Genomic DNA, 11,826 nt, shown 5'->3' with positions numbered 1-11,826 from the left:
GCTCACGAAAGCTTATGCTCAGATAAATTGGTTAGTCTCTAAGGTGCCACAAGTCCTCCTGTTCTTTCTTCAGGAAAGAGTTATTGTTTTATGTACTTCTCTTTTGTTGGCAAATTTCAGGTACAGGTGGTAGTGTTTCAAAATAAATCCTCTTTTAACGTTCAGAGCTTTAACACTTATTTTCAAATAATCATAAGTAATGATACACAGTGTCCTGCTAGAAGCATCTATTGTCTAATTCCAGTCACAGCTTTTAGAAACATAGCACTTTGTCCTGAATTGTTCTGCTAGACACTTATGTTAAAAAAAAACAAAAAACCTGAGGTAAGACACTCTTACTCTGAATCTATTGTTTATTATTATGTTCATTACAGTAGCACCTAGAGACTCCAAACATTTGGACCTCAGTGTGCTAGGCACTGTACAAACAAATAGTAAGAAACAGCCCCTGCTCCAGCATTTACAGTCTAAATAGGCAAGACAGACAAAGGGTACTAGGGGAAAAAGAATGGCACAGAGACATGAAGTGATTAGCCCAAAGTCATGTATTAGCAGAGCCAGGATTAGCACCCAGGTCTCCTGAGTCAAATTGCAATGCCCTATCCACTGAATCACACTACCTCTTTTGAAAGGTTGCTCACTTTTGTGTATTAATGTTTACATCATTTTTTCCTCAGAAAGACCTTTCAGTCTATTCTACATTTTAGCCACAGGAGAGTATCTCTTTACTGAGCTAATTTTAAATGAATTGTTGAATTCCTAACCGTAATTTTCAAACAAATAAGAAAACAGTATTTCGGTCTGTGTGTCACAGAGTTCTCACTCTAGCCCGTGTCCTTCTCATTACTTTATGTCATATGTTGTATTGGTTATCACCATGCCATGCAACTCAAAATTACTTGGTGACATGGGCTGGAAATAAAAATCTCCAAATTTGTTCATGTTTCTCAAATATTTTTTAAAGAATTAAAAAAAAAAAAAGAAAAAAAAATGAAGGCACGGCATTAATCATTCCAGAAAAGATGTAAGACTCTGATTCAAAGCCCATTGAACTCAAGGGGAATCCTTCTACTGATTTCAGTAGCATTTGGGTCAGGTCCTAAATTTATGCTAGTATTAACATTTATTTTGGGGGTATTTGGTAGTTCAGGTATGTGAAGAACCGAACACTCATATTACTTTTTTGGAAAATGTACCTTACTAATCTTTATGTATGAAAAATTCTGTCCCTTGTTTGGTATCTTTTTCTTCTAATAACTGAAAATAGATTTGATCACTCTCACTAAAGAAGATAACAAATATGACTAGATTTTCACGATAATCAAACTTATGTTTGTACTTTACCTGAAAATATGTGGTTATGGTGCTTTTGCCTTTCAATGAACCTAGATACTTTTGAAATTAATTGCTTCAACAGAGGCCTGGTCTTGCTTAAACTGAAGCCAAAAGCAGTTTTGCTGGCTTTAACTCTGGTGGGGCCAAAAGCAGGCTCTTGATAGGAATATACAATAAAACTGAAATATATATAAGAAAACTCTGGGATTATATATATAATAAAAGTGAAAATTGTGTGTGTTTGTGAGTGTGTGTATGGAATATATATCTCCATTTAATATGGAATATTAAAAATATATAATGAATGTTTGAATCTGTTGAAGTATAGTAGGGCATCTCTGTGTAATGATAATATAAATGTTGCACTTAACTCAAAGTATTTAATAAGTATATGGTGAAAATAATCTCCAGGTATTGGGAATCAGATACTGTTCAATATCTGATTATCTAAAAGAATTCTCTTTGTTTTTCCATTGTTTCTTTACTACAAATAATTTTGTCATATGAAAAACTGGATAAAAAGTGGCAAAATTCATATCAGCTTGGATAGGTAGATGGGGAAAGAATGTCTATTAAAAACTAGCATTCTAGCTTCCAAATCATGTCTGTGCTGTTTAATTCCTTTGCATTTTAGTAAGGCCTCCCCTTTCCTAGGTGGACATTGGTCTTCTATCCAATCTATTTTTTTCTTTCAAGCATCTACCTTTTACCCATAGTAATACATTTTTGTTCCACCTGCAGAAAGAATATCAGATAGTCATTTACTTTAGGGTTTATGCCAGGCTTATCTTGATAGAAAGAAAGTAGATGAAAGATAGACATTTAATCATTTTGGTAACCTTCTAAAAGAAGCTCTTGGAAATCATTTTGTTTTTGGGATACGGAGCTTTGAATTAAGAGAGAGACTTCTGATCACTGCTCATACAAAGGAACTGACTCTGGAAGGAGTGGTGATGCAACTTTAATGTTTGAATTCTCAAAGAAAAATCTTCTACAGTTTGTGAAAACACCTCTGCCAAAATACCACATGTAGTAAGAAAGACTCAGTCCACAGGTGAAGATGACATCACTTGCCACACACCAGATGATATCAGCCGCATGATGGCTCTATATTTCTGTTCACTGCGGACAAGATTCCATTAATCAGAACAAGTATCAGAGGGGTAGCCGTGTTAGTCTGTATCCACAAAAACAACAAGGAGTCCGGTGGCAACCGGCACTGTTTGTTAATATTTGAATATGTATTGTAGTAGCACCAGGATCAGCCCTTTTGTGTTAGGCACTGCACAATCACATGGACAATCCCTGTCCTAAAGACCTGGCAGTGTGAATTATTCAATAGTAAACTATCACGCTTATCACTGACAAGGAAATATGAAGAGAACTAAAGATTTATAGCACCTAATTACCAGCTCAGTTGCAGGAAAGTTAGACTGGTGTTAAGCCCTTAGTCCTGCATAGGTCCTGGGGACTGTTCAGTCAAGTTTGCAGAGGTGAAAAGGGCCTCCCACAGCTGTTCTCCAGGAGCAAGATGCAGAAACCCTCTCCAGATGCCCTGAACAATGGAGTTTCGTGCCACCCCAGAGCAGCAGCAACTATAGTAGAGAAGCTGCTGGAGGAGAGGACAGAAGCACAGTCAGGGGTTCCTATAACTGGTGATTAGTAAGGGACCTTCAGGTTTGGGATCTTGAGGCGGGGGTTCATGAGAGAGCTGCTAGTCTATAATTCCATGCTTCCCTGGATCCTCTGTGGGGGAAACTCTCACAATGGGTTGCCATCTTCTTGACAGCTCTAATTAGGAGACATTAGGAGATATATTTTGTCAGATCAGCCCATTTTGTCCCTTCCTGGCTGTCAGAGGATCCTGCCCCTTCCACTGGGACCTGGGAGGGCCACTGCTTTCCCTGACAGCACCCCCCAGTGATATACATTATAGTCAGGGAATCGAGTGGGGAGGGGCTTGGAGGTGGCCATGCTGAGCAGGAGGGGATGGGCTCTCTACCCCCATTCCAAGATACCAAGAGACTTCTGCAGTTGTGGAATCAAGATTTTGTGCTGGCGATTGGTTTACATGTTTGCCACAGAAACATCATCTGGTCTATGATACAAGCACCATTTGACATTTCTGTGTAAACTGTTTATGTCTGAATGGACAATTTTAAAAAAGCTGTCCTAATTAGAGGACCTTGGTTTATGTTAGGAAAGAGCTTAATAGATCCCTATGAACCAATCTAAAAATAATTATACACTTATTTTACTTGTTCCTAACATTAATTGCATGCCAGTTGACTCAGCTCTGGGATTTCTTCATACACTGAGACTTTATTAGACTCTTCCACTGTGGGTATGGGAGCTTTCTATAGCCTTTATTGGTTTACAGATACTGGGTTCAATTTTTAAAAGCAAAGAAGTGACTTAGGAGTCTAAGTCCAATGGAAAGTCAATTAAGTGCTTTTGAAAATGTTACTCATTGATTTCATTTACCCATGGAAGCCTGAAACCCACGCTATAATTTCCAAGTGAAGGAATGCTTCATTTAATAAAAACCTCTGAATACTGGGTCATAATAATAAAACAGAACAGGAAAGACAAAGCAAAAAATTCATGGTTTTTTCAGTGTGGGCAATGAAAATTCAGCAGTTATATTATTACATTTTAAATTGCTTGAATTAAGGAAGCACTTTTATAAAGGGGAAAACCATGCACACATACCAGTCGTCTCCCTAGTCCATATGGTGGTTGTTTTTCATAGCTTTTCTCTCTGTTTAATCAAAAAGCTCTTTGTGTTTTAAATGGGGAGAGTGCATACTGATTGCTAAGGCACATTGTCTTCCTGCTTGAGCCATGATACTCTGTAATGAAAACTGTAACCCTGAATTTGTGAATAAAGGTGGGAGAAACTGTATATTTGTTTTGAGAATTTTGTTATTTTTTTCAAAATATGGAAAAGCCAAGATTTTCAAGGACAGGAGCCTAAATTTAGGCTTTTGTATCCATATTTAGGCACTGTGACAGGGTCGGGCCAGATGGCTATAGGAGAGTAATAGAAGGCAGACATATTAGCCCCAGGCTAAGTAGGTCCCTTTTCCCTGGGTAAGGTAACAGGGAAGGTTCCAGAACAATCAGGAACCTTCTGGAGACAATTAAGACAGGCTGATTAGAACACCTGCAGCCAATCAAGAAGCTGCAAAAATCAATTAAGGCAGGCTAATCAGGGCACCTGGGTTTTAAAAAGGAGCTCACTTCAGTTTGTGATGTGCGTGTGAGGAGCTGGGAGCAAGAGGCACTAGGAGCTGAGAGTGAGAACGTGGACTGTTGGAGGACTGAGGTGTGCAAACATTATCAGACACCAGGAGGAAGGTCCTATGGTGAGGATAAAGAAGGTGTTGGGAGGAGGCCATGGGGAACTAGCCCAGGAAGTTGTAGCTGTCGCACAGCTGTTCCAGGAGGCACTCTAGACAGCTGCATTCCACAGGGCCCTGGGCTGGAACCCAGAGTAGAGGGTGGGCCCGGATTCCCCCCAAATCCTCCCAACTCCTGGTCAGACACAGGAGTCGTCGACCTGGACTGTGAATTCAGAAAAACGGCCAAGCCGAGGGCTGCTGTGAAGCTCCAAGGCGAGCAAATCTGCCAATAAGCGCAAGACCCACCAAGGTAGCGCAGGAACTTTGTCACAGCACCTAAATAAGTGGCCAGATTTTCAAATGTGGTGAGCACACAACAGCTCCTCTTGAGGCCCAATACTGTGTGTGCAGCACATTTAAAAATTCAGACCACTTATTTAGGAAATTATGAAAGAATAATGTGACAGCCTAATCCCCATCAGCTGCTGTGGAAAGCAGAATTATCACATATAACATATGTCATTGCAAGGAACAGGCACAACATTTTTAAAAGGCTAAATTGCACATTATAACTTCACATCAGGGTTTGTTATAGTAAATACTGAAACAACCTTCAGAATTCTGGCCTGTAATATGTACACAGAAATGAATTATTATCTTGCTTTACTTATCCTTGTTTCTTTATCTTTCAAGGTTTCCTTTCAGCCTGTGCCCTGACTGTCACATTGTTCTTCAATTAAAGACCAGATGGGATCTGAAATGAATCTAATCGGACATTCCCAGCTACCTGGTGCTGATGGATTTTCACTTCCTGAAGGTCCTAATTTATTTGGTAAGTCATCAAATTAGCTTAAAATGTATCTACAGCAAATTATACCTGAACCAATAGCCTAGAATCAAAATACTGAAGTCCTACAGTCAGTCACCATGGTCCATGCTGTGAAATCAGTTTTTACGCAGAACTCCGGATTTAAATGAATGACAAAATAAGGCGCAATATGTGTTGTTACGTGCCACAGTTTAACAAAGCTTGTAGTTTACTATTATAGCATTATTCTGCTGCCATGATAAGTTATTCAGCAAGGATCGCCTATTATAGATAGGCAGGAAATGATCTTCAGGTTAGTCATTTATGTCCAGCTGAGCAGATACAAAATATTTTTAGTCAATTTATAACTAAATGATACTATAAAATATGTGTATTGCCTTCTTATATACATTTATGAAAAGAATTGAATTGGTATTAAAACCATTACTCTATTTTTATAGAGACCATTAAAAACTGTGCTATTAACTTTAGTGCATAATAAAAGTTATAATAAAGGCTGCAAAATTCTACATAGCTGAGACTCCACTGCATTTTTCCACTGTGAAGCATGGGCTTGTTAACGAATGAAGAATACTCTGTCAATATTTTATGAGTACAGGGAAGCTGTCTTCTATTATACGTGTTACTGGGAAAGAAGAAAATAACTAAGATAGCTGCCCTTTCTTCTACACCAGTGTTGCTCCTCTTCTGAGTTGGAGCATATGTCTGGGGCCTTGCAAAGTGGCTTCCCAGTCGAGGAAAAAGTAGTGACAAGAAGTCTGGGGATATGCTACATGTAACATGCTTTCTTTATACCTATGCATCAGTCCTAAAATGCAATGGTCAAACAGCATGTAGAACAATCTCTTCTTCCAGGAATCTCAGCCCAACACCAGCACCTGGTTCTCAGAAACTCTGCCACAAGAATTGACTAATCTGAGCCCCAGGCAGAAAGCAAACTCACTTGCTGTTCACACAACTTCCTCTCTCCCACAGCATCCACTTAGAACTTTGCATAACCCAAAACTAACCACAACACAGCATGTCTTCCAATGCCATGTCTACACTAGCAGTGATTTGCTGGTGTAGGAACACCAATATGCTGCACTGACAAAGTGCTTCTAGTGTGGATACAGCTATACTGGCAAAGCTGTACTTTGTACCAGTATAGTAAAACCACCCCTCACAAGCAAAACAAGTTATACTGGTATAAGCACAGCTTTTCCTGTATAACTTCATCTACACTAGGGGCTTCTGCAGCAGCGCTATGTCAGTCAGAGAGCACACCCCTGACTGACGTAGCTCTGCCAGCAGAAGTTCGTAGTGTGGACGTGGCAAGAATCAAAACTTGCTCACATAAGGAAAAAATTCTTGGAGGACTATGTGTAACCGCATCACCTGATGATGCCTGCACTGACAACAACTGCAAAGGGCCATCTTGGTGATCTGGTCCATTTGCTGTATTAATTATTATTGTTGTTATTTATTCAGATTACATTTACTGCTTAGAAGACACAGACTAGGTAAGGGCTCCATTGTTGTATTCACTGCACCGTCCCTGCCCTGGACAGCTTGGAGTTGTAGGCCCTGGTACTACAGTTTGCTGCATGCAGAGGGACTGCTATGCCTCTATGGAGACCCGCAGAAGTTAGTGGGACTCTGTGCAGGCACAGAAGTCTGCCTGTGCACAAAGAAATGCAGGATTGGAGTCTACACAGACAAGACTGACAAAGGTGGGATTAAGGTTATTGTTACTGTCCCACTTGTATAGCTGGGAAACTGAGGCACAGAGAGAGTGACTTGCCCAAAGTCACACAGAAAGTCTGTGGAAGGGCCAGGAGAGGAACCCAGATCTGCTAAGGGGAAGTACAGTGCCTTAACAAAACTATTTTTCCTCTTTATGAATTTTCCTCTTCACTAAAGAATTTTGCTTTTAAATATTTTTTGAAGGAAAATTTACTTTCCATAAAATTGCACATTTCCCTGGGAAAATTTGAATATGCTGATTTTTTTTCAATTTTTCTCCAGGAAAATCAAAATGAAATATTTAATTTGGGGCTAGAGGTTGACCTAAATTGAAATATTTCAAGGAAGTTGTAGTTTTGGGTGCTTTTTTCCTGCATACTCCCCCATGGGACAGGCTCCCTGTCTGGACCACATCTCAAGTACAAATTGTATGCTAAGATCACACAAGATTGTGTTCATCATTTCTCTTTTCCACATCAGTTTGTTAACAGTTAGCGTATATCTGGATCCCCTGTGGCTAAACTGGAATGTTAATGAGCAGATGTTTGAGTGGGGAACCTCCGTGAAACAAACTAAACCTATGAATGCTTAAACTTTAAAGAGATTTTTTTCCCCCTTGACTTTGGAGCTACTGTCCTGTGCTGGGAGAAGTATATTTTAGGAAATTCAATACCATGCAGTTTTTAAAACAGCAATAAATAGCCACAATTTTAGATATATTTGTCTATTTGTGAAATCCCATGGTCACAGGCCAAAATCTATGAAAAAAGGGGTGGCATTCAAATTTTGGGGTCAAATTCTGGATTAATTTTCACCAGTAAAAGTCCAGAGTGATTTTGATTGAATTAGTCCAGATTTTCACTTGCGGGAGAATAGATTTTGGCCCCAAAAGTCTACTATGTTATTAAGTTCAGTGATATTTTCTGGAAAAGAGGTTAAGGCTGGGCAACTCCAAAATACAAGGAAGTGTGTTGATTTAAAACATGTTCTCTTCAACAAGGGCTTGACTGACCCCTGCTGAAACTGTCAGTTCTTGGGGCAAGGCTTGTACAGTCCAATAGGACATGCATGAGGCAATAAATAATATGATATAGTGGTCAGAAAATAGTACAGGGACTTAGGAGACCTGGGTTCTAGGGTTCTGCTACTGGCCTGCTGAGTGACCTTGGGCAAGTCACTTCATCTCTCCTTGGCTCAGTTTCTCCATTGTGCAATGGGATAATGCTCATTACCTCCTTTGTAAGGTGCTGTGAGAGTTACATATTATGTGTGTGCACTGCCTAGCAAAATGGAACCTTGATCTAAGTTGGGGTATTTCTGTAATATAAATAATTAATGTATAATGGAATTGAATTAGGCCTCAAATCAGAAAGGACGTATTTCACCTATGCACAACTTTCAACTGTCCCTCTTTTAGAGGGATCTCACTCAATTTAGTCCAAAGCTAGTATGTTTCTCTTAAATTTGGCGTCCCCACACTTTTATTGTTGAAAATTATTTGCATCAGAAATACAGAATCATGAAACCAAGATGAGAGAGTGTTACTTATACTAAGGAAATGACTCTGAGTGCTTTTTAAATTTTGTGTATGAATACTTCTTTGTATCCCTCAATTTGGTCTTTGCGACACATTATGTTCAGCATTGGGCCTTGGCAGATTGAGACTTATACACGAAAGGCGGTTAGAGGGTAATTTTATATTATAAAGACACTTGGAACAATTAAATTTCTCATGCAATGCCTCATATATTATGGCTTTGATATAACAGGAGGGGCTGTTAGTCGGTCAAAATTGATTTCTCTACAAAATATCCTCCACCCCTCAAAAATCTAAACACATTTTTCTTTTGTGTTTTTTTTAAAGTATTGGCTTTGCTTTGTAGTTCATTCAGGCTAGAGCTACCTGGAAGGCATTGTTAGAACCATGAGTGTATGTCTAAGTGTCCCTTCGAATGTACAGTTCTGAGTATTGGGGGTCTAGTTATTTAGTAAAGTTATGCTGTCATTGTGCAGGTTTACACTGTGAAGCTGATCACCATGGTAATCCTAAAGTAGCTCTCAAGATTTATCAGCACTTAAGATTTATAGTTGCAAGAAGTTCAGTGTGTCCTTCAGGATAAACAATTTCACTTTTGGTGGCTGGAGACTGAAAATTGCTGTTTTAACAATATATTCCTAGGGTAATGTATCTATTCTAGTTAATGTCTATTTAGTCTCTCACTCTTTAACTGAGATTTTGTTTGTGGAGTTATGAACTCCTGAAAAGAGGTGCTCCCTTTGGAAATGACAAAGTGACCTTAACCAGAGCAGCGCATGTGAGCGCCACTAAAATGTAAACATTTCTTTATTATTGTGTCTTCTATAACTGGAAAACAAGTTCTGTTTATCTACCTTGTCATTCTGATGGTTTAGAAACAAACCAGATGTCTAATATATCTGCACAGCAAGCATCTCTTGTTTGAAGAAGTCAGCAAACAAATACATTAAACTACCCATCTATACCACATTATTTGTAAGGAGAATGGGGACCTCCTATGGAGAGAAAGTTCCTCTTCTTCCCTCCTCCCCTGTTCACCCACAGCTATGACAACTGTTCCAGGTAAGGGAAAGGGGCCTGTCCCTGAATAGGGGCTCTATGAAAGGCAGAAACAGAGGGCATCTGGGATTTCCTTGTCCAGCAGGAAGGGGCAATGGGAATAAGTCATAAAAAGAGCAGAGAACCAGGAAATAGAGGGCAGTCAACTGGTCAGTGCCTAGAAGGAGCCTACTGCTGGAATACACATACTTTCAAGATAGAGCTTATTTCCCTATAAAAACAGATGAATTTGGATGTAGATACTGTTGGGTTTTTTTATGTGGCAAAATTTTGGGATACCCAACAAGGGGTTAGCTACTCCTCTTTTGATTCTGATGATGGTAAAAAAAATTGGTTGACACCTTTAGTAACTGCAGTTGAGTTCATCATGCATGCACCACTGATTGCACCACTTGAGCACACTTGTGTGCATTAGAGCTGATTGAGAAATTTCCAAATTAAAAAAATTTCAATAAAAATAGGGTCAATTTTCCCCCCCCCAAAATGCTTTTGAAAAATGTGTCCCTTTTTTTGGCCAGCCTTTCTGTTTCTGTGTTTTGTTTTCTGTCCTCTTTATCTTTTTTCCTCATTTTTATTGGTAAGTAGAAATGCGAGAGAAAAGGAAAAGCCTTTCAAACTGGAGTTAAAACTGAAATGAATAGAATTAGATTACTAGCCTTTTCTCTCCCTCCTTCTTTCCCTATTTAGATTGGTTCATTTTCTCCTCACTGGCCAAATGCTACTTATTTTACTTACCCAACAAAGTCCCATTGAATTGAATGGGACCAATTGTGTAAAGGAACCGGGATATCGCCCAGTATCGTACCCTGAGCCTGTTGAAAAGTGGTACAACGCAACCTGCCAAACCAGGTTTTCAAACACTTCTAACTTATGGGTGAAATCCTGGCTCCAGTGAAGTCAATGGGAGATTTGCTAATTACTTCTACAGGGCCAGGATTTCACCCTATATTTCTAGAGTCTTATGCTTACTCATATTGAGTAATACCTTTCTTCTGGAGTAGTTGCATTGGAATCATGGTAATTGAAATCATGAGGTTTACTTGAGGAGTAAAGTACTATTCAATATGAGTAAGGGTTGGCCGAGTCAAGTGATTTCTTGGCTGCTTCGTATCAGTGTAAATATCACTTGGAAATAACAAGGAAATTCAGTTAATTATTAACTATTTATCATGATTTAGTAAATAGACAACAAAAAGAGAATAGCTGTGTGGGCTTGACAGCATGAAGCCCTTTTTTCGTGAATTCAACCAAAATATTTTTTCAATTTTTATAGGTATTTCCATCACCAATATTTCCCAAATGTTCCTCCAGTGATAGCAATGTGCTACATCTAATAAATAGGCTATTAATCTAGTATATTTTAAAGATTGTTGGTTTTTCAGTGGAAGTCCCAGTCATAGGATGTCAAGGTCCATTGCTAAATAGCAGTTGGTAATAGATTTAATTTGGTTTATAAAATAATCCCATTTTAAGACTGTTCTAATAATTGGGCCTACAAATTTACCCTAACTGTGAGTTCAGTGGTAAAAAGTGAGTGTAAGTTCATAAGATGTCACAATAACCTATAAAATGTTGATGGGAAAAGGTATGAAAGGGAGACAAACTGAATTAGTACAAACAAAAAGACCTGCTGGTATAATTCAAGGATTGTGTTAAGATCATGCTTAAGAAACAAGAAAAGTGTAGAACCAGAGATCAAAATTGGTGTGTCAGAAACTAGGTCCAATTGGTGGACAAAATAATGAGAAGATGGTCTGTTTCACCCATCACTCTCCTTTGAGGCCCATAAAGAAAGAGGCTTTGGGGAAAAATGACTACTAGATTGAGTTTTGCCATCATGAGTGTCTAGGGTTGCCAGGCATCCAGTTTTCGACCAGAACGCCCGTTGAAAAGGGACTCTGGCAGTTCTGGTCAGCACCACTTACCAGGCCGTTAAAAGTCCACTTGGCGGTGCAGCAGGACTAAGGCAGGCTCCCTGCCTGCCCTGGCTCCGCACA

This window comes from Chelonia mydas, chromosome 1, assembly GCF_015237465.2.
Source record: "Chelonia mydas isolate rCheMyd1 chromosome 1, rCheMyd1.pri.v2, whole genome shotgun sequence".
Lineage (NCBI taxonomy): Eukaryota > Metazoa > Chordata > Testudines > Cheloniidae > Chelonia > Chelonia mydas.
This window is presented reverse-complemented; position numbering follows the sequence as displayed.